Consider the following 23,965-nt stretch of genomic DNA (forward strand, 5'->3'; position numbering starts at 1 on the left):
GAAAAGGTCAAACAGATCAAGTAAAATCATCCTGCTTCCAGCATAGAGAAGAATAAAAGCTGATCCTGCCCAAGCCAGGTGTTGGACTGAAGATGAGACCAGGCTTAAGGAATTTTCACCATGAGTTTGGAAGCTTCACTTCTCCCTCACCTGACTTCCAGTCACATTGTTTTACACCTTTAAGGGGCTTACATTGTATCATGATGGGCACCCCACATCTGGTTATCTTGGAGATGCATTATTGCCTTTCAGCTTTATCTCTGTAGTCTAAAAATTAAAAGAAAAGCAGCACCAAACAAACCCTCTGGTTTTAATACAAAGATGAATATATTTTTGCAAATAAAAAGTATTTTTGATTCAGAACATCAGGCAACAATTCTCTGGGTTTGATAAAGAGGTGAAGTTCATGTTTCTGGTTTCAGTGCAAAAACAAAAGTGGGCAGATCAGGAAATTTGTTTCTGAGTGGTTTTTTCTATTTTCTGAGCCCTAGTTCAGTCTCATGGACTTTGGAAGAGCTGCTGCACAGAGGGTTTATCTATTGATTTCTGAATGTATTGTGCTGTTAATCTAAAACCTCTTTCCCCAGTGGAATTTCTATTCAGAAGGCTCTAGCCAAGCTCAAGAAAGTTATTTGATTTGGGGAGTTTGAAAGAATAATAAAAGAAGGATTGATGCAGTTGGATTTTCATGAGCTCAGTCTTCTAGTAAAATAGACAGGCTTCTTCCCCCTGTGTGTGTCTGTGGTGGTTGGCTCATTATTTAGGAGGAAAGCAGAGTACGGAGATCACTTAAGTTTTACTGCCGGAGAATTTTGCAATTATGAAACTTGTTCAGAAGAAAGTAATGAGAACAGTTTTGGTGATATAACAAAATATAAAAATTAATGGGTTAGTGCAGCTTTGTCTTTCCATAAATTTGTGTGCTTTATTTCTTAGCAATTTGGCCTTTCATGCTAATTTTTAAACTAGTAAAAATTTAGTGCCAGTATTTGGGAAATCCATGTAATTTCCCAATAAGACATATGTGGCAAGGGAATTGCACCATATAAACCAGGGAACTTTGTTCCTCAGATATTTCCACCATCCTTTAAGTATTAAAGATTAAGTAAGCTTTTTAAAAGAGCTGAGACAGGAGAGAAGATGGTGCTTTATGGATCTTCTTGTTATTAAAATGTTCATTTCTTTTTCTGAGAACTGAATATGGGAATAAACAGTCTTTTATTACAATAAAAAATCCCAAAAAGTACTTTCTGCCTTTGAGTGCACTGGTGTTGTCTATCGTGCAGGAGTTAATGAAGCAGACAAATGAGATGAAATTGGTAGTGAAGAAATAAAATTCAGGGGGCTTTTTGCTTTTTGGGACTAAGGTCCTGTCCAGCTGGAATCAGTTGCCCTTGACTTCACAATGTCCGTGGCTGGTCCAATAACAGGTTTATTCTGTTTCATTAGGATGTTGTCAAGTTATGCCAAGGAAGGTGGATTTGTATCTAAAAAGAGATTGCTTGTGAGAATTCCCTGTCTCTAGAGCACTGGAGTTTATTAGACGTGATTATGTTTTTCCTTGGGTTTGGAAGCACACTTGTTGCTCTTATTTATGCAAAACTGCAGCTCTCTGGAGGTATAAGATTAACCTGAGGCATTATTTCATTGCAGACCCAGGTGGGAAGCTGGAAGTTCAGAGTATGCATGAAGAATTATCTGGATTTGAGGCAAAATGTTGTATTAACTGTGCAGTTAGTCTTTGTCAGCAGCATTTAGAGTTTCTTCAGCCCTTGTGGTGACTAACCTAGCAGAATTTATTGGTGAATAGTTCAATTTGCTTAAATGGGCTCATTTTCTTGAGTAGGCAGAAATTACATCTTCTTTCAAAATGTCTCAGATTTGGTTCAACTGAAAGGCCAATTCCAGATTTGACTTGTTTTTGTTCCCAAACACCTGTTTAAGCACTGGGGGAACAGGACACCCAGGATTTGGCTGAGGGAACTGTTCAGAGGGACTTAATTTGCTGGAGCTGGCGTAAAGAGTTGCATTTTAAAACTGGTCTGAAAACTCAACTTTGAACCAGATAGGAAACAAAAGATTCTCTTTTTTTGGTCCTTTTTTTCTTTCCCCCCCCATGTAGAAATAAGTGCTTTAGAATATCTGAACCATCTACCAGGATCATTTCACTGCTGAGAATTGGGTAACTGTGTAAAATTATATTGACCTGAGGGGATTGAAATATAGAAGTGGCCGTGCGCTTAACTGTGCAGGAATCAAACTGTTTTACTGATAACATTTTATTGATTCATCTTCTCTGGGTGTTACAAGTAGCCTAGAGCCTGGCAAAATGAGCTGGCAATGTTTCTGTGTTGTGGACGTTGCAGTATTGCAGCTCTTCGTAGGTATTGAAATTTTATATATGGGCTGAGAGCTCACGTAATTGTTGTGATTTGTAATGACTGAGACTGCAGATGGGGCTTCCCAGAGGCTTCATTTCAAGCTAGATAACTGGTAATTTCTCTTTTCTGTTTAAGAATCTGTTGTCCCTCCTTTTTTCTGCAGCTGCTGAGGTTTTTCTCTGTGAAAAGCTGAACCGTATCTGTGACTTAATGAAGATGCGTAAAATGATTGAAATTGCCTTAACAAGGCAGTGCTCTATGCAGAGCAGCAATGAAAATGTGTCTTGCTGTTTGCAAGGGATACTTTGTCCTTTTCATACAGAAACTGTGCCTTCCCACCATATTATAAAAATAATAACAATTACAAAATACCCTTCTTCTGGCAAAGCTTTAAGAAAAGGAACGGCTTAAAAGACCACAATGGCAGATTGTGAGTGCAACCTGCATGTGTTGACTAATTAAATTCTTTTGAAAGAGCTAATTTCATGTATTTTACTTAATGAAAGCTTATTTAAGATTTTAATGATGTGGGTCTTTTCTCTTCAGCAGAATGCCATATTGACTCATGACATATTTTTACACAGGCTTCATTCTGCCGTGAACAGCAGTGGTTGGAAATGTGAGCACTTGATAAAGTATCATTAAATTAGCTCCTTGTAGTTGCAGATTTTTATTGCGCTACTTTTATTCGCCGCGATATGAATTGATCGCGTTGCACTCGCTGGTTTTAAAGGTGCAGCTTTGTTATTGATTGTGCTACTTTATCTCAGGTGCTTCATCAGCCTGCTGGCAGGCTGGTTCCCTCTGCAATTTTGGGAAGTACTGTCTTTGTGCATTTTTTAATTCTGTGCCTTTTGTCTGTGTGCATGGATTTTTTTGTTGTAAATAACTTAAATGGGATCCTGTTTTGGGGTTGTACCGAGCCCTTGTGCTCAACTGCTCTGCTCTGCCCTGGGGCTTTGGGTGCTGCTGGAGGGAGGTGGAACTCTGGGTGTCCCATGTGGAAGCAATGCTGGATGGGCTGTTGTCCTCAGCTGATTTCCAGGGAATTAATGAGATTTACCAACACAGAGAGAGAAAAATCAGTTCTGCTCGAACTTTATAGTGGTGCATTTGGAGGAGGGGCTTCATCTGTTGGTAATGTGATGTGTGTCGCAAATAAAGTCAGAAAAACAAGAGCCTACATCTTGGTTAGTCAAACCTTTCAGATATTTTTCCACATTAACATGAGTAGTGAATTTCTTCCACAAATCTTGGAACTCCCAGACCTATTCCAATACTAAATGTATTGGAAACGGATTGCTGTCAAGACTTGTCCATCTAATTAAATTCCCTTATTAGCACCAGAGCTGCAGACTTCCAGGGAAGACATTAGTTGAATAATCTTTCCAACTTATCTGGGTTAAAACTAGATGGCCTTTTGTAAAATGCTGAGCTAAAAGTTCAGCAACAAAATACATAAGTTCTAGTCCCCCTTAGTGTGTGATCTGTGGTAATTCAATATATTCTTTAAATATAAATTGGTATTTCAGCTGTTGTGTGGAATATTTTCAGACTTCAATTACCACAGGCTCTTGTTGCTGCGAGGACTCTGTCACCTCACGCTTCAGGCTGAGGGCAGTCCAGCAGTGATGGCTTTTATGCATTAATAAAATTTTTCATGATTCATTTTGGCATATTCTTAGCCAAATATAATAATCTTCTTGTCATAAAGTCCTACTGATCCACAGAGGTTGTTTGTGCTCTGTGCTGGTGATTGTTGTATCTTTGCAGGAGAAGAGAATATTATGATTTTGACAGAGAACCAAAACACATGAGGTTTAGTAAGAGCCCTGATGGATTTCCCAACAGGTGGGGGACTTGCCCTTGGATGGAGCCACCAAGTGAAATGGAATCTGCTTTGACCCTTGAGCTTTGCAAAGGGGGATTGAGTGACTCCCAGCAGATGTGCCTTAGCCCAGCAGAATGCACTGACCCTCTGGAATGTGGGGGCATCAGGGTCCCACTGCCCCTGCCCTGCCACGTGGGAGGGCAGGGATGCTGCAGGTGGGAATGCCGTGTTTCCTTCCAGAGATGGAAAGGAAAAGTGTCTTTGTGTCAGACAAAAGACCCACACTAGCACAGGGTTGGGATTGGAGAACTTCATAATAACACTGAGCAAGAGATGTTTAAAAATTGCCCGAAGTTTCAGGAAACAAGATATTTGTGCTAATTAGACTATTTGCCTGTCATCTTTATTCAGTATTTAAATAACAAAAAGCCCTCAAGTGAAATCAAAGCGTGGTAGAACATATTTCTTGAGTCTCCTTGATCCAAGCTTATAAAAGGAGGGGAATACTGCTCAGAACTATTTCCTCAAATTCTGATGTGAGATATATTCTCTATTGTAGTCCTCTGTTGAGGACTTGTGTATAACCTGTGGCAAAGTGATGGATGTCTGTCAGGTATCAGACATCCTGCTCCTTTCCAGGGGTACATGTGATGAATTACTATTAGTTCTGTCAGGATGTGACAGAAATAAATGTCTTCAAATAAAAACAAGCTTCAAACTAAATGTGAATTGTTTTGTTCTTACTTATTAACTAACACTGGTTCAATTGTGCGCTTGTCTTCCTCTGTATCTACCTCTTGATCTTTTCTTAGATTGCAAATAATCTCTGAGATGGAGATCACCATTTTCCTGACCTGAGTTTATAAAGCAAATGCCACAGTGGGATCCTGGCCATGTGTGAGGTCTCACAGCTTTTATCTTGAAGTCAATAATTAATAAAACAAACAGGAGATGCCTTTGGGTAGCTGTTCAGTCTCCTGCTCACATGATGTTTTAGAGCAGGGTGATACAGAAATCTGTTCAGGAATTTTTGGTGTGTTATCTTTATTTAGGAGGAAAGCAGAGTATGGAGATCACTTAAGTTTTACTTAAGTGGTTTTACTTGGTTTTGTTTTGGGGTTTCTGTGTTGCTGTTGTCTTTAAGGACGTGAATTTTTTCAGAAAGGGAAGAAGGCATCCTCTAGACCTGAATAATTGAAAAAGAAGATTCTTGAAGAAGAAAAAGAAAATAAGCTTGATCATCTATGAATGGGAGAAAGTAATGAAAGAGGAATGGAAGTTTCTCCTGTCTGGAGCCAGGTGGGAGGCAGTGCTCACACTCGTGGCCCTTATAGCAGGACAGACAGCCCAAACTGGCTGGGACCTTGCCCAGGTCCCTGCTGCTCCTGTAGCCATGGAAGTTCTCTGTGTCTGGTTGTGCAGTCCTGAAGGAGGACTAGAAAACATCAAGGAGAATGGAAAGAAGCCTGCCAGTATCGTGAAATGAGATAAGGGGAAATAGTAACTGCAGAGGCCGAGCTCATGTGCTGCCAGCCGCTGATGTACATCTTCCTCCAATCCCAACTTCGTGATTGGCACGGGATGCTTTAGCAGAAACCAGCTGATTCCTTTGTTTCTTTTCATTCTGCACCTTCTAGATGAGGGAATGAAAGGATTCCTCCCTGGATGTGTTACTCAGACTTGAGGCTCATTACAGAACCGAGCACAGCCTGCTGAAGAGAACAAAGCACCAGCGTGATGCCCGATCTGATCACCCACCCAGACAGGCTTTTGTGGGGCTGGGGAATGCCATCAGCCTGAAGGATTTCCTGCTGTGGGAGTTCCTCACCTGTGATTGAGTAGCTGACTCCTTCTGAATTTGCAAGCCACAAATTTTCTGCCCATACGACTTTAAAGGATATTTTAAAAATTGTGTCCACTACTCCTACACGTTTTAAAGAAATAGGTCAAACAGAAGAAGAATCATCAGAATGTGTTTATTAATCTGTAAAGAATAAAGGTTCAAATTTGAGTGCTCTAAGTGGTTTTCGATTGGCCACAACTTGATTTTTAGATCTATCTTGTGAAATTTGTCACCATTAAAAACTTACAGTTTAATGTCTTTCAAATTTATGGATTTTTAATGGATTTTGAGAGAGAGAATGGGTGTGCACTTCTCCTCAGAGGCATGCCCAAAACTGGAGATGAAAATGAACAGAGGGAACCAGGAGAGTTCAGTTAAGTGTCTGCTGGGTTTCAGGAATAGTTTAATTTATGGTGATAACTTCTCTTCAGCAGTTGACTTGCTGTGACCTTAAAGAAAGCTCTTGCAGACGGAGCTTTCACTATTTCTGGGAGAAGTTTTGTACTTTGTGCATGCGTGGTTTACTGCCACAGATGGGTCCCCCTGAATTTGGAGGCCAAAGGCAGTAGCAGAAGGTTACGAGATGGCACTGCTGCATAGTAAGTTTCTAAAAACAAACACATCAGTTTTTACCAGCACCCTGTAAGGTCTGGTTCAAAAGATATTTAAAAACTGTAAAAAAAAAAGAAAAAAAAAGTAAACCACAAACACACAAGGAAATGGAAAAAAGGATGTGTTTGCCTGCTTGCATGCAAGTATCCCTGAAAAGTTGATGGGTTCATTTTTACTTATTTATGGGCAAATTACAGAGGTGCATCTGTTCCTTCTCTGTATACAGCCAGGCATCTCAAATTTCTAAGATACTTCTTGACATTCTTTGAAGATTTAATGCCAGGTGGAAGATCAGTTAGAATTACAGATATCTTGAACTTTGAAAATAATGCTTCTGCTGAAAACTTTTTACTTTTGCTCCCAAATTTAATGAGGCACAGTCTAAACATCATAGTAACTGAAGCAGCAGAAAGGGGACAAAAAAGCCAACCCGACAATTCACAAGAAAATATTTTCACATGTTTACAGTAGAGCCAAAATATTTGTGCTGTGTTTATTTATTTCAAATGCTTAGAACTATGTCATGCTATAAAAATAGTATTACTGGAATAAAACTGTAGCCTGCAAGTCAGGTACCTAAACAGGGAACACTCAGCTGGAATCCAATTTTTACAATTTTTGCAAGTTGTTTGTACTGGTGTCACTAAAGAGGGCAAATAATTTTGGATAAAGCTCTCTTTGCCTAGCATTAATTGTGAAAGTTAAGTATGTGCCTTTAGATGGCAAACAACCTGATTTGCATGTACAGTCAGGTATCCTGTAGCCCTTCTACATCTTAATTGTGTCTGCCAAGGGGGAGTTTTGGTTTAGTGATCACACCTCTAGAAGTGGAGAACACCAGGCTGTGCCTCACTGGGATTTTGCTTGGCTTTCCCTTTTTCCCTTAAGTAATCCCTCATTCAAGTAAATATATTTGTGTGTGTGTATCTATATTTATATATATATTTATATTTATACACACCCCCTTTGAAAGCATGGCCTGAGGAATCTGACACTGGCCATCAGTTAGTGGATTTTGCTTAGTAATTGCCACATCTATTCAATACTATTGAAAATACCCTTGAGCAGAACATAGCTGCAGGGGAACAACACTCCAAAGCAGCAACCTAATTAATGAATCTTATTGCCACTTAGACGAGCATTATGCAGCTGGCCTTGCTTGTCAGGATGGATCTGTTCTTGCAACGTTATGTGTTTGTCCAGGAAAGTGTGCAATTATTAGAGAAATGAATGCAGTGGGATTGGTGTGTTTGGGTCTGTGGAGGCAGCAGGTTCTCTTTCAGTGTGCAGTTGCACTCCTGATGGTGCAGGTGTCACCAGCATCTCGTGTCTGTGTGGGACAATAAAGGAATTCTCCTGGCTTTTATCTCAGTGGCCGTGACCGAGATTATTCCTTGCATTCAGAGAAGTGAAAACAAAATAGTCACAGCCAGAGTCTGAAAGCAGACAAAGTGTTTTCATACAGTAGAAGCGGGAGCAAAACTGAAGTAGGAAAGGATTTTCTTTTTCATTTAATATTTAAAAAAACCCACAAGCTGTTGTGTGTGTCCAGAGAGCACCTGAGTTTTTGTGAATGGTGCTGTGGCATGTTTGTCTCCAGCAGAGTAATTCAAGCAATAATATGTGCTGGTGATGGTGTATTTTCTGAAGATCTTCTGAAGGAAGTTATTTTCATAACTAATTCTTCATTCCTACCTTTAAAAGTATTGAATGCTGTGTTTGGGATCTGTGTTGCTGAAATCATTGTACCAACAAAAGCTCTGGGTGCAAGTCAGAGCTTATGTGTCTAATTGAAGTCATATACAGTTTACTGAGCGATCAACAAATAAAAATTCTGAAGTTGCACCAGCCCGTTTTTTGATGTCCTTCCAACCTTGGTTACTCTGTGATGCTGTGAAAAAGGCAAAAACACTTCTAAGAATGTCCTGCTCTTCTTTCAGATCTTTTCTGAGTGATACCAAACCTATTGCAAAGCCCAGTTCTGCAAGTATCCTCACATGGGGATATGAGACCCCACTTTAAGGACTCCCATATTGCTTGTAAATCCTTTAACTTTCTGTGGTGTTTTAAAATGCAATTTTCTGCTTCTCAGTGGAGACTTGCTGAAACCTGTGATTTCTACTTGGCCTTAGGAGAGTTCTTCAGATAAAATAATTCTCATTAGAAATTTCCTCTGATGGGCTTATGAACTTTTAATGTGAGATCATCACTGAACCTTTTTTGTGTTCTCTGAAGTGACCTTGGCACGTGGTGAGTTTTGATCCTGGAGCATCTTTCCTGGTTGGCATGTTGGTGATTCATGTGGCAGCCTCTCTGCTTCATCCTGTTCCTGCCTGAGCTGCTTGGCCTGGCACAGATCTGCCCCACTTCTGCCTTCCCTTTATAGCTGCTTCAGGCATTCCTTGTCTACATTGTGGTGTCAGCTCCTTACTCTTTTCCTTTTTTTTTTTTTCCCACGTAGGGCAACACATGAACACACCTCAATGTGAAATTTTTTGAAGAATTTTTAATGCCTGCAAGTGGCACTTGAGTGGCTAATTCCAATAACTCCGGCAGTCAGTTGATGAAGCATTCTCTGCTTTATGATTTGAATAATAGAAGTAGTTGCATCTGTGGTTATATATCAGAAAAATAGCTTATCCAGCTCTTTTCAGTGCCTTTGATTCATTGGACGTGACCACAACACTGTTCAGTGCTGGTCAGTCGTTTTCAAGTCAGTGAGCATCTGGGTTGGTCATTAGCCAGCAGAGCAATCAATTAGGGCTGCTGGGGGTGCGTTTGGGGGAGAGGATTGGAATACATGAATTCCATGCATCCCCACGGGCACATCTTAAAGCTGTGTGAGGACTCCATGGAACTTCCTTTCTGCTCTTGCACCTCTGTTCCACCAAGAGTGAATCCTCCAGCCAACAACTCTCCGAGGTTCCAAATTCCCAACTTTGTTAAAGCAATGAGATAATTAATAAAGCATAAATTGTTAGCATTTTTCTGTGGAGCACTGCCGAGGATCCATTATTTTATTTAGTGTATTTGTCTTAAAGTGATTATGTTACTAATTATAAGGCTCACTAGTCTGTTTAACAGGAGTCCAAATAATTATAATTTGTTTGCATTCCCACCCTGCGTATTTTCATACAAAAAGGAAAACATTTTGTTGAATGATTAATCTTGTGCATGCCTCTCTGTATGTTTGGGAAAATTAAATGTCTCATTTTTGTTCTAAATGAGAGATTTTTGGTTTTGTTACTCTTGTTCTCAAGGTGCATTGGTAAATTCTGAAGAAACTTGAGGATAAAGCCACAGGGAGAATGCTGGGCTCTTAGGGATGGAACTCAGTATGTTCCCAATAACGTCCATAACAAAATTCCTTTTGGTGTCAAATTCTTTTGCATAATTTATGTTTAAAAAAACGGGTTGAATTCTTATTTACAGGCAATCTTGAAGCAAATGAAATCCTTCAGCCTTGGAAGCAATTTGGCAGCCAAATTCCGTTGCTCTTACTGGAGTAATTGGAAGGACAAAATTCATAACAGGCTTTTCAATAAATGCTCAATTTAGGGCACCTTGGAATCAGCAGCAGCATCACAAAACCCTGTTTGAACTTGGAACATCCAGAGAATGTGTTATTTAATGTTGGGAAAAAATTTGTCAAGATTTTATAAAAAGCTCAGCAAATTGAGGCAAAAGTACTGAAGTCACTTTCAGAGCTGCACTTCAGAAAATGGCTCAAATGAGAAGTCAGCATTGTGAAGTTAACTCCTTGTTTTATAGCAGAAAAAAAATTTAAAAACAGAGTTGTTTCTAGGAGTCCACTTGGAAGTTTACTGAAGTTTAGGTAGCGAAATGCTTGCTGAGAAAAAAAGACCCAGCAGAAAAATCACAATTTCAAACTCAGATAATAGTTTCTGAAAATAGCTGGGCTGCCAGAATGTCAGAGTCAGGAATGAGAAGATTGCTGAGGGGAAATGGCAGAGTAACAAGGGGCCCGAGGAGACGCGGGGAGCTCGCGGCTTCATCTTGGTTTGAGGGAGAGAAAATTGCTTAGTGCTACTTAGAGCATCTCTCATTCAAAGACCTCAAAGCTTGCTGAACCAAACATAATCCTTTGAAGACAGGTACAGACTGATGATCACTGTGCTTGTCCTCCTGCTGCTGCTGTCCCTGCCCTGGAGCATCCTGATCTCTGGGCACGGTGACACCACGGAGCTCGGCATGGGAGGGAAGAGGAAAATGCACTTGGGAAGAGACTGGAGTGACAGAACACACTGAAATGCCATCACTAAAATCTGGACACCACCATGCTTCTAAGGAATAAATAAATAAGTCATCAAGTGCAGGTGAAGATATTTCCTTTCTTCTGACACTCGCGTTTGTTATTCTGCCAAATGTTTCCTTTCCTTGTGAGAAAATTGGAGCAGCCAAGATTCTTAATATTAAAAGACCTCAGCGGAACTGTTAAAATTCCATTCTGTTCAAAATTTTAATGCCAGTTGGCTGTATTATCTCTATAAAATTTTCTTCTTCAGTGCATACGTAACTGCATTAGTTGGTCATTTACCAACAGACTTGAAAGACCAATACCATTAGCTGGAAAAATAGCTAAAGTTTGGGGGTGTTTTTATGTAGAAGAAAAATGGAGGTGCTATTTGTTTTTTGATGATGGTAGTAGTGGTACTATTTATCTTTTTTCTTTTATTTTTTCCCCACACTTCCCCCATAAAGCATGAACTCCAATTTTATCTGCATTACTGTGAATTAAAACAGTGCATCCTCAAGCGAGATGCAGAAATATAACCCCTTTTACTATGCAAGTAATAACGGCGCTCGCAACTCTCCCAAGAGCTGCTACCATGCACCAACAGGTCCTGAGAGCACATTTGTCATGGTAGTTTCAAACACAGACCTTCCCTGCAGAGTTGGCAGCCTGCAGGAGACCCGGTGTGTGCAGGTCACGCTTGGGGTGGAGGGCAAGGACATGGGGAGGGAGAACAGCTCATGAACTCTGGTGTTGATCTGAATCCTTTCCCTGAGCCCTGCGAGCAAAATGGTATTTGATCAGTGCTGATAATGCATTGTCAGGCATTTAGGAACATGGAGCTGTTTATGCTGAGCTCCCTGAACCAGAAGGAGAAGGAAAGTTCCTAATGAAGCTCCTGGAGAGCCGAGCCCCAAGCGTTGGGTCTAGCACTGCTTTTTTATCTGATGCCAGACGGCTCTAAATAGGTCTTAAAGCAGCTCCCACAGTTTATGCTGTTTAATAAATCTAATCTGTAAAACAGGTCACGTAAAAAAAACTAAAAACTTTTCTTCTAATTACAGTAAGATTTTATTGAATGCACATTATACATATAGATCATAATACTTATTAAAAAAAGACTATTAAGATTTTACAGTTCAAGATTTTACAGGCAATGGGAACAGTGGAAGCCTAATGCTTTCTGAGAATCATATCTGCATTAGCAAGATAAAGGACAATTTAGGAAGATTACAAAAGCAATGATTTAGAGTACAACATAAAAATCTGCTGAGAACTAATTCGCAATGCCAGCTGCTGCTAAGCTTCTTAATCTTTATCTAGTTCAATTAAAATCTGAATGTTTGGGATTTCATTAACAACTGGGGACTTGAAAATTACATGCACTTTTACACTGTATTCAACTGCTTATGCACGTTACTGGAAGTTGCCTGAAATGTCTTCAGGTAGACTTGAGATATAATTAAAACTTAAGTACTTAAAGGATAATGCAGAGGTAAAAGAGGATTATTTTAATTTTTCTGTCAGATCCAATTGACAAAAAAAGAATCTCTCACGAGTTGAAACGAGTTGCAAACCAGTCAGAATTTTAATGCAGGGGATATTTATGGACGATTGTGCAATCAGATGTGCAGATCAAACAGCCTCATTGGAGGGCGGAGTGAATTGGATATTGTAATTGTGCCCTGTGCTGCTTGTGGTTTTTTTTTGTGGAAAAACCACTTCACATCTATCGTTCACTTCTGTACTGATGTAACCACGCTGCTATCAATTAATTATGCATTTCAAAGAATCTGCAAGTAGGCCTTTCTAAAATTAAACTGAGCAAAGTGATGAACAAGCTTTTAATCACTTAATACTGTGTATAAAAAATAGTTTCTTTCCATTAATTCCTCAAGAATAATTCTTCTAAAAGTTTTTCAGATGTAGGAAAAAGCTTTTTTTTTCCCTCTTCTCTCTTCTTCATTGCTTGTCTCCTATTTTCCATGGAAAATTTACCCATCATTGCCATACCTGCTGATTTAAAGCAGGAAAGTGAAAGAGCAGAAAGAGCATTGAGCAGGTCTGTATTTTGAAGCAGTTCATTGAAAAGGCTTTGGATATTCGGTGGTGCACAAGAACACTGACTTTTTCTTGCCTGTATGAGGGAATAGCTGTCATGCTGTCTGTGTTTGTCATGCTGTGTTTCCAAGGAGAGCTGGGTGCTGATGGAAGTGCCATGGGCATTTATTTATCTGTTTATTCATTAAAAACATGGTGGTGTCCAGACTTTGGGGTTTCACAGGGTTGGGGCAGCACTGTGGGATCTCCTGGTTAAACTCTGGGTCAAATCCTGAGCTGGTTTAAATTTTCAAACTGGAATGGATTTCTTTATTTTTAATTATTCAGTTCTGATGATCTTAAGTGCCACGATAGGAGGTGGAGGTAAGAATATTTCCAGAATGAATGAGGGTGTTAATGGTGGTGATGTTCCTCTTGGAAATGTTGGAGAGGTGTAGTGCTGCAGGATAATTGGTGCAAGACTCAGAGACAGCCTGGATGGTGTGTTTTGATCAAGTTAATTTTTAAACAGTGTAATGATAAGAAGAATCTGTTCAGTAGCAAAATATCTTAAAATGTTTGGGGAGTTGGTGTTAATTTTTGTCATGGTGCTGTTCTTAGCAAATGAAGAAAGTGAGATTTTGCCTGCCTGGCTACTTAATGGGTTTTTTTTTTTCCTTAAAAAAAAAAAAAAATCATGCTTGGAAAGCAAAACCAGTGTGTAGGATTACTGCTGTATGTAACTTTAAATAAAAAAGAAACATTTTTCATACCTTCATACAGCCATTCTGTATGATGACCTGGAATTGGGATTTGGCTCCTTGGATTTGGGTACTGTCGGAAATGGAGAGGATGTTATCAAAGATTAAAATCAGCTTCTTTCTTTTTCTTTCCTTGTAAAGAGAAAGCTGAAATAAATAAAATGAGGGGTATTGATATATCACAAATGGAAACAGTAAATGTGTCACTGGGGAGATGAGTGGGAGTTGAGAGCAAAGATAACTACAGACATGAGAATTATCTGTACGTTTGGCTTCAGATATTGAAATCTGTGCCATGGATTGATCCTGCAGGAATAATAAATACACATTATCTGTAATTATTCTCGAACTTCATAAACCTTACTTTAATAACATCCTTTGCATCATTTTTTTTCCTGAGATCTTTTCTTTTTATGACACTGTCAGGCTTTTTAATTTTAATTCCAAGAAAATTGCTCCAGCTGTTACAGATTTTGTCCCATTTCTGTTCTCTGGAGGCTGGGAGTTCCCTTTGGAGAGCAGGTTGGAAGGTTTCTATGTCTGAGATGATTTTTTTTTTTTAAGAAAATTGCAGGCAGTGAATTTGCAACTTCTATTACAAATGCAGTTTTGAGTGCAAAAAATATGTATTTCTTAACTTACATCCTACAGTTATTATTTTTTTTATTTAGAAGTATGATGTCAGATAGGAAAAATGTTCTTGTTGTTTGTGTTGTAATGTGTTCTTTTATCAGTGGACACAGTCGAGTGGTGTTTGAGTTACCAGCCCTCCCATGGCTGCACACTGAGCTGGGATCAGCATGGATATTGAAACTGTTTATTGGGTTTCTTCTGCTCTTATAAGTGTGATCACATTCCACGATGTCCTGAGGTCTTAAAATATCGAGAAAAAACAGTAAGCAGAATTTCAGGCTCAGCTTTTCTGAAGAGCAGGAATTAAATACAGGCCAGATCATTCTTGTGCATTGCTGGTGGTGTGCTGGCCACGTGTTGGGAGCTGGGGATGCTGTTGAGTTTTAAACCAAGATTTGAGTGCACAGTTTTATTTCTCATAGCAAAAAACCCCTCAGACTTCTCTCATTTCCATCACTGAGGTCTCCCCTCATTCCCCAATAAGGTTGGTACCCAGCTCTGGGCTCCACATCTGTCCAAAACAGGCTGGGCATGTGGCCATGTGGGCAGTGTGGCCATGCTTCCTTCCCAGAGGAAACAGAAATATGAGTTTTAGTGAAAAGCCCAAATGTTTCACTTCTCCAGAATGAAAGACTCAGTTTTCATGCTGATGCGTGTCTCCATACTACTCTAACTTGTTTAAAAAAAAAGTAAATTTTTAGTATGAAAAATAAAACCAAACCAATAAAAAATTCTCTCTTATCTTTTTCTCTTTTATAAAATGAAACTAGAATGATTCTAAATAAATTCTCAGGAATTTTAGCCCTTGAGTTGATTTTTTTTGTCTCTCTTACACTTTTAATTTGAAATTTTGCATTTGCTAATGACACATTTTTTACTCTATCTGAAGATTGCCATCTACTGGCATCTAAGAGCTTTTGGGGTCTGTTGATGTTCATAAATTTGAAAATTCAATAAGGTTTGTTATTTTCTCAGTTGATTTTGTTGATTTCATTATGCTTTGCAGGGGAGGGGCAAGAGTAGAGGAAACATTAGCAACATTTACTTGATCTTACCAAGTGCTGTGCAATGTCTGCTTAATTAAAAGCACATTATAACAACATATTGATGCTTCCCACATGAATGAGCTCTCTATTCCTCCAAATTAAGTCATATTTCATATTTCTATCCTGTAAGAACAGAAGAACACTTTAATAAAAGTTTAAAAATAGACATTTTTTTCTCAGCATTTGAAGTGATTCTGACCTTCTGGCCCGGTAGCAGTTAGGTAGCTCAATAAACTACAGGGGGTCGAATTTAATAGTGTAATTCCAAAATTGTGGGAGACACCTCTCCTTCCTCAAGCTAATTTGTACTTAATCCTGAAACTCTTTAAATTCCCAGCCCCTGATGCCTCCCAGCATCCTCTCTGCTCAGCAGGGCACAAGGATCTCCAGAGGAACTTCATTTTCTCGCCACAGCTGTGATGGGGCTGGTGGCACATCCCCAGGCTCTGAGCAGCCACGGGCACTGATCCTGTGCTCCTGAGCATTGGCACTCACCTGGCACCAGCATCACCTCCCAAACTGGGGGCAGCTGTGGCGTCGTTGGGCTGATGGGTTTCAGGTGTGTGACCTGCCCATAACGAGTGCAGGGGGATTGGGAGTTGGTGTTGCTGGGGAGCTGAGGGTTCAGTCTGGATCTCTGGAGCAGATGAGAGTTCTCCCAAGGTAATCATAATTCTCTTTTCTTTGTCCAGTTCTATGATGTGTTTTGATAATGAGGTGCTCAGTGTGCTACCTGACTGTATTTTACATTTAAATGTCTATTTTTTGCAAGGAAGGGCTTGGGCTCCTTGTGTGGGGCTTTGCTTTCCTTCCCAGGGATGGGGCACCTAAAATTCAGCTTTACCTGAGCTGGGTTATGTCCTGGCCTGCCAGTTGTGCCCTGTGTGGAATTACAGCTCTGTAAATAAAGGTGCTGTGGTTGTTTTTGTCCCAGAAGGGACTGGGCTGTTTTTTGGTGAAGATGGTGTGAAGTGATGGGGCTGGTTTTGCTTTTAGTGGTGCTGCCCATGAAATCATCCACACTGAGAGGGTGAGATGGGAGGTGTGGATGTGCTGCTGCTTTTTCAGCTGCTCTGCAGAGCACAGGAGCCTGCCTTGCTCTGGAAGGTGCTCTGTGTCATGGGGTGAGGTGTGGGTGTGTGTGATGAGGGAGCTGCTGCTCTGCTGTAACTCCCTGAGCTTTATGGAACGGGAAAGGAAACAGTTGTGTAAACCCTGTGTAAATTGCAGAGATGTTAACTAAAGCTATCCTGGGGCTGCCTTCACTTACATGCACTGTGTTTGTTGATTTCCTATCTGCTGTTCTGATTTTATTTGGGAATTTGTTGCATTTCTGTGTTAGTCATCTTGGTGGTGTTTACCCCTCTTAGTATTTGTTGTTTCTTTCTTATATAAGAGGGCTGATCTGCAGAGAAGGATGAAAATAATGGTAAAACAGCATATACATTTACATAAAAACATGTCTTGAGGTTCTTCTGTGTGAACTCCACGAAGGGTTTTTATTTATTCTGGATGTTTTTGGCGCTACTCTTTGATTTTTGCTGGATAGAGAGTTGTCAGTTCCACGCTGTGGATACATTTGCTGCTAATTATAAACAGCCTTCTTGGCTCCTAAAGGCAAGCAGCCTTTCCACCATTTGCTCACAGAAGCCTGTTTTACAGTTCTTTGGTGTGTGAGTATTTGGAGTGTAGAAGAGTGGGGAGATTTATTGAGGGGCCATAAGGCACGAGCCTCCAACCTGGATGCCAAGAGTGAGAACAGAAATCTGCTTTATCTCTGAGGATGTTTCTGGTGTGCACCAGATCCGTGTCAAGGTGCTCCTGACTGAAGACCTGGCATTGTGAGCCCAGCCATCAAACCAGCTGCTCCCTGTTCCATCTCCCTGCTACAGAGAAAATTTACCGCAGGTTTTGTTGTTTTTTGCCTCTCATCAAATAAATATTGACTTTCTCACTTCTTCAAGCAGCAGCCTCTGAGAGGCAAGTCCTGATTCTTCTTCTTCTGTAGCAATCTCTACAAAGTAAATGCGTGTTTACAGTGGAAAATGGAGCAGCACATTAATGTGGTGATTGATTGACAGGAAAATGCACTTCTGTGATTGATGAGACAAATGCATGTTGCTCACAAAAGCTCTGAGGAAATATGGTCTATACCATAGTCATTATTACAGGTTTTTAATGTGGGTTTTAAATTTTTTTTATTATAAGCAGTCAATTTACTTCCAGTTATAGTACAAGCTGCAGTAGATCTTGCTGTAGTAGTGGTGGTTAATCACAGATCAACAGGAATAAATCATATTAGGCAAGTCTTGGCTATTAAGAGATGGACCATTCATTAACAGAAGCACCTGCATTGTTCTGGGCTCCTCCATAGCACACACAAGTCTCATTTCCCTAAAGATATTCACAGTGCTGGCATTGGCCTGTAATACATTCCAGTATCATTAGATACACTGTGGACTGAAAATTCTCATGCCTGTGTGAATTAGAGGAGCAGTTTGAAGTTTCTCTGCTGCTGACTTGCCCCAAAATTGCTGTCAGAATGCAGATCACGAATTATTCAGGCATACACCTCTTCTGTGGATAAGTATATTAAAAGGTGGTGGGATGAGAATGTTAAATATGGGGAGAAACTCTTTAACTTTTTTTTTTAGTAGTGATGGAATCTTACCCTTGATGAGTTCTGAGCTGAATCTTAGCAAAAACTTCACACAATCATTTTAAACTTGTGAATCACTGTTGCTCCTGTGGGGTTTTTTTCTTAATTTTTTTGCCTAACATTTGGGATGGTTTTGGATGAGATGAATTCAGTTGTTCTTATGACTGTTTAGTTCTCCTAAACAGTCAGTACACAGCTTTTAAGTGAAACTGAATAAATCTTTGGGCGATGTGTAGCAGGGGGAAGGGGCAGCAAGAGGAAAGAAACTCGCCTCCTTTTCAGCTGCCTGATTTTTGGTTTTGTGTTTTTTTGGTGTTTGTTTTTTGGTTTTTTTTTGAGGGGGGGTGTTTTGAGAGGGCTTTTTATTAAAAAATGCTCTCTGTTTTGAGAAAACAAATCCCTGTACTTTCTAAAGGAATTGCAAGCTACCTTTTGGTGGTGATTTAGCAGGGTAGTCATGTTGTTGATGGATTCCGACGTTTGGTAGTAAATAAACTTGTTAACAAATAAAATTAAACATGAAACTGAATAACTGAGGTGTTTTCCTTGATTTGTTCAGTGCTACGAAAAGGGATTGATCATTACCTGTTGCAGTCTGTGAGAGCCTGTGACTCTGAGGGGTTTTGGGACAGGATTAAAGCTGTTCCCAGCTTTTGGCTGGGTTTGTTTACAGGAGGGTGTGCTCACAGGTCACTGTGTGTTTTTCAGGCCCCTCAGGTGTTTGCCTGGTGGCTGTGCCCATTGGTGTGACCTTTAGTGACAAACAGAACGGTGGGGAAGGGACCTGCTTGGTCTCCAATGCCCAGCCCCTCTCACCAATATCTGCAGGAGCATTTCTCTCAAAACCAGGAGTTTTCTTGCCGGGTTTTGTTTGCCTCAGTGGCTCCTTAATTGTGAGCCCACAGAAATGAGTCTGTGTCATGGATCATTTACCGCTTGTGTTTGGGTTTCCATTCTGGAATGTGGCTCAGATCTGATAATGGGTTCCTCCTCTAGCATGGCATCTCTCCCTGGCTATACCCTGTTACCTCCTTGCTGGGTGGGAGTCTTAGGGCTCCCATGGACACTCCCTTTTTGTGGTCTAGAAATTGTGTGTGTGGCCTTGGGTGGTTTCTGTGCAGTTCTTCCCTAAGTGGCAGAGATGTTAAAGCTTCCTTTACCTCATTGTGGCATTTCAGGGATAAATTCATACATCAAATAACCTCCTTGCTGGTTCTGTGTTAAATAAAACTGGGAATGTCCATCTGTGCGTGTAACTCTGTTCTGTGTTTCTTTGGGTGGAAGTTTGTTCAGTGAAAGCATTCTGTACATCTTCTACAGAGCAGACATCTTGTTCTGTACAGACCTGAACAGCTGTGGATTAAAAACGGGAATAAAAGATTTGCATGACGCCTTTTAAAATTAGGAACTATATTGTGTCTTTGTAGCAGGCCTTGTTCCTTTTACTGGTAAAGTAGAAAAGTTGATTGCCTACAGTATTTATTTTACCAGTTGATGAACCTTCCATCCCTAAATCTGTAAAATACTATTTGCATTGAAGTATGTACCCACTAAAGGGCATCCCAGGTCATGATTTGATCAATATATATTTATGCAATATATTGTTTATTGTGTGGAAACCTGACCTCATTAGCTGTAGTCCCTTTCCATCTCAGTTGTTATCTGAAGTGTATAATAATGAGGAGAACATCATCTCAATCTATCAGTGCAATCAGACAAAGAGATTCTGTTGCAAACTCAGGGAAGATTGTGTCCCAGATGGGAACAGCAAATTTAATTACTGACAATGGAATGAGTATGAAATGTTTCTGCACGCACAGTTCTGGACAATGCTCTGCTTCAAACCCAGGCAACTTGAGTTTTGTAGCATTAGGCTGGGAAGCGTCAGAGGATGGTAATCCCCTAAACTGAGGCTGAGTGAGAGTCTGTGTGTGTGGCTGGAAAGCTGGGGAAATGCTAATGAATTCATTGAGCCAAGTCGGTGAAATAGCTAAACATCTAAAGAGCAAATATCAAGCACTGATATTTATGTAGAGATAGCACAAAAAAACTGTTCGCCTCAGAGAGGCCCTGGAAAGAGGGGGTTTTTAAACACAAAGCTTTTTTTTTTTTTTTTTTTTTTTTTTTTAGTGTCTGTCTTACCCTGAGAGCTCACCTTGGTGGTGTGGTTTTTGTGCTGTAGGAACGAGTGTGGTTGTCCCAGGTAGGAGTTACTGAATAAATACTGCAGATACTAACCCAGAAATCTGAACTATACTCCTGCTTAAGAGCTGTCTTGGAGGCCATGTATCCAGGCTACAGCTGCAAAAAAAAACCTGACCAGAAGTTGATTACAGGCTCTAATTCTTGCAGGAGTTGCTGAACAGCTGCCCACTGGCATCTCTCTTGCAATCCACGAGATGAATCCCTCCGTGTGCTGGAGGTAACGACCTTCTGGATGCTTTCTAATAAAACAATGAAGAGCTGACTTTATCATCCTTAAAGCAAATTACTTCTGCAAAATGCTTTAGAAATACCAAGGGTGCTCTTTAGATAGGGATGTCTTCTATTAAAAAGTCTTGAATATTTTTCTGCCTTTAAGTGGAGCGGCTTTCTCAGGCCACTGAGGTGTGCAGGAACAGCTCACAGAGAGGAGGCAGGGGCGTTTTCTGTCTGGATCTGTCTACAGGAGCTGTGTCATCAGATTGGTTTGATTTAGGTTGTCTTAAAGGAGGTGCATTGAGTTAGGATTTATGTTTTAACTTTGTGCTCTTCAGCTGATTACATCACACTCATTTTTGTATATAATCGATCTTGGGCAAAGATAAATGATCTTTTTGTATATAATTGTATATAACTTGTATATAATTGATATTGGGCAAAGAGAAATGATCTTGGGTAAAAGTGTTGTGCCTCCATCAGTGCCTTAAAGGGTTGTGTCTGTGTGATGGGAAGATGACAGTGCTAACCCTGCAGGGCTGGGGTTTGGTGGGATGGAAATGGAGGCATTTCCCCATCAGCTGGAGCGCAGAGCTCCTGTCTCAGGGTGGTTCTGGTTCTGCTGGTGCCACGTGCAGCTCTGTTCCCAAGTACTCCACTGATCTGTTTATGTTAATATTGGATAACAAGGAAAACACGAGGCCTGGCCCCAGTGTACTACCGTGGGCTTCCTGCTGGCTTGTTTACGCCTTCTCATCCCACAGGTTTGTCTGTTGTCATAGTTTCCATTTTCTTTCCGTTTTCAAAAGCAGGACAGGAGGTCTCTATGGAGACAGGCATCAGTTCCACTCCGTGCACTGAACTGTAGGGGTTGCTGTAAGAGCAGAGCTGTGAACATGCTCCAGCCCCCGTGGAAGGCAGGAACATGGCCATGCTGACATCTCCAATCCCTGGAGTCACCAGAAATTAACATTTCAGGGTCGCTGTAACAACACTGTCTGCTCTTACCTTCATTGGAGCAGCAACGTGGTCACAGAAACATCATCTCTGCACAGCACAGCTCCAACTCTCAGGGCTTTTTCATCAACTGCAGAAAAGGCACCATCCCAATGTGTTCTTAGAATTAGAATGTGTGAATTTCATCTGAAATTATGAAGTTAAATGGGATTCCAGTATTGTAAAATGCAGGGAGAGAATGATGCATCTGACTCTATGTTCTCAGAAGGCTAATTACTTTGTTATATTATATTGAAGAATACAGAACAGATACTTACTGAATGCTAAAAGATAATAATGAAAGCTTGTGACTCTTTCCAGAGTCCCAAGACAGCTTGGCCCTGATTGGCCAAAGAGTCAAAACAACTCACACCAGAATCCAATGAAACAATCTCCAAACGAATTCTGCATGAGCAAAACATAGGAGAAACAAATTAGATAAGAATTGTTTTCCTTTCCTCTGAGGCCTCTCTAGCTGCCTTTGTTTCCCAGGAGAAAAATCCTGGGCGAAGGAATTTTTTCAGAGAATGTGAATGCCACATTCCAGTGACTGGGTCGTGAGGGGAAAAATCTTTTTTGGGATGGCTTTGCCATGGAAAAGGATGTTCATGAGATCTCTTAGCTGCTCTTTGAATGCAGTCAGTCCAGCTCCTACCCAGAGGAGCCTGGTTGCTGAGCGCTCTTGTATAAAAATGTGACTTATATCTCCCAACCCTGTGAGCAACAAATCACTGGAGACAGGGAGGGATCTGTCTCACCTGCTGTCCTTGTTAGGGGTTGGATGTTGTTGTTGGTGTCAGCCCTGTGATGGATATAATGGGGAATGCTGTCAGGGCTGGCTCCAGCAGGTTAATTCCTGTGATGATGTGGTAGGTGTTACAGGTGTGATCTCCAGAAGTACCCAAGCAACTCAGGAACCAAAATCCATCAGAGGTGTCATCACTGAAGTTCAGGTTTCTGCATCACTCACTGCTGCAGGTGTTACTCTGTCACAGTTTTGGTTTGTGCCTGTCCTCATCTGAAGCAGAACTGAGGACCTAGAGAAGTGTGTGTACATAAATATTTATATATATGTATATATTAATTCCTGATGGCCTTTCATGTGTGCTTATCTGTAATCACAAATAGCTGTGCAGGGGAAGCCTTTGCTCCCAAGGCAGGTAAGAAGGGGAAATCATAACTGCAGATGCTGTGAGAACAGAAGGATTGAATTGAGGAGGATGGGGAGAATCTGAAAACCCCACCAGACAGGGAATAAGAGTTGTTACAGGTTTCATTCTTTTATCCAGGTGTGAATGCTGTTGGTCTTCTAGAAGGTTTATTTGTGGTCCTGAAGGAAATGTAGTCCTGATGCTGACAGAAATATAACTTCTTGTTAGTTTACAGCATATTAATGCTGTTGAATTTCAAAACCAGTTTTCTGCATAGCATTCACCTGATACAGCATTAAACTACCTAATAGCACTATACTACCCAGGTGTAGATTAAATAGTACTCTGGCTAAGTGGAACCCTAAGCAATGTTAAACCCACAACAAATGGAAATTGCAATTGAATTGCACCTTGATTGAAAGGTGGCACTATTTTCATCAGTCCTATGACCCCAATGTAAAAGAAATGTAAAACTTCTAGGCTCTGGTGTCACACAAAGCATCCAAAACTTGTAAAAGCAGTTTCCTGAGAAGGCACCTGAAGCTGTCCTCAGCCTGTCACTGGTACCACAAAGCTTTGTAGCGCAGTGCCAGTCTCAGAGGCAGAACAGAGACTGACTGTACAGGATTGGTTGTGAATAAAGGTCAGCTGCTGCTGTCTGATAAACCTGCTTTCTGTTAGCCTCCTTGTGTGCTATGAAATTAAGGTTGATTCAGATGAAGTGACCAAGGAGTGTCTGGGTGGGCAGGGGCTGGCACGGGGCATGGCAGGGAGCAGTCCCCGTGGGCTGCTGGCAGGAGATGAAATCCTGCTCTCGCTGCTGCAGTGTCAGCAGGCACAGCTGCTTGGGGCTGTCTCAGGTGGAAGTGGATCAGGTTAATTCCAGGGCCCTGGGAGCGCAGATTCTTGGAGTATTTTCAGGAGCAGAGACAACTGGGGGGATTAAAAGCACCTTTGTGTTGTAATCCAGGTGTTTGTTCAAGGCTCCTGTTGTGGCACAGAGAGAGGAAAGGCTCCAGGCAGATTGGTGTTGTGTCCAGTGTGGGTCATCCTTTGGGAATATATAGGAAAGGCCCACTGAGAATGTCTTTATTTCGTTATACTTTTAGGATATTACTGTTCCTCTGCTATTGATTATTATTTATACATTATTATTATATTATATACATATTTGAAATACATTACTTATTATTACTGTATATTATTGTTGTAATCCAAGTTTCAAGGCTCCTGTTGTAGCACAGAGAGAGGAAAGGCTCCAGGCAGATTGGTTTTGTCCAGTGTGGGTCATCCTTTGGGAATATATAGAAAAGGCTCACCGAGAATGGTGTTTATTGTA

General features: G+C 40.7%; 1 protein-coding gene across 2 annotated transcripts in view; it reads left to right on the top strand.

The window, feature by feature from the left end:
- Positions 1-23,965, top strand: part of CDH4 (cadherin 4) — a 412,119-nt gene that overhangs the window by 16,638 nt on the left and 371,516 nt on the right. Inside the window, exon 1 of one of the 2 annotated variants that reach the window (XM_064729704.1) lies at positions 16,046-16,065. The exons of the other annotated variant lie outside the window; for it this stretch is intronic. The gene's annotated coding sequence lies outside the window, so the exon portion shown is untranslated. Of the gene's footprint in view, positions 1-16,045; positions 16,066-23,965 lie in introns of those variants that run through there. 2 annotated transcript variants of the gene reach the window in all.

Source organism: Zonotrichia leucophrys, chromosome 20 (genome assembly GCF_028769735.1).
Source record: "Zonotrichia leucophrys gambelii isolate GWCS_2022_RI chromosome 20, RI_Zleu_2.0, whole genome shotgun sequence".
Taxonomy (NCBI): Eukaryota; Metazoa; Chordata; class Aves; order Passeriformes; family Passerellidae; genus Zonotrichia; species Zonotrichia leucophrys.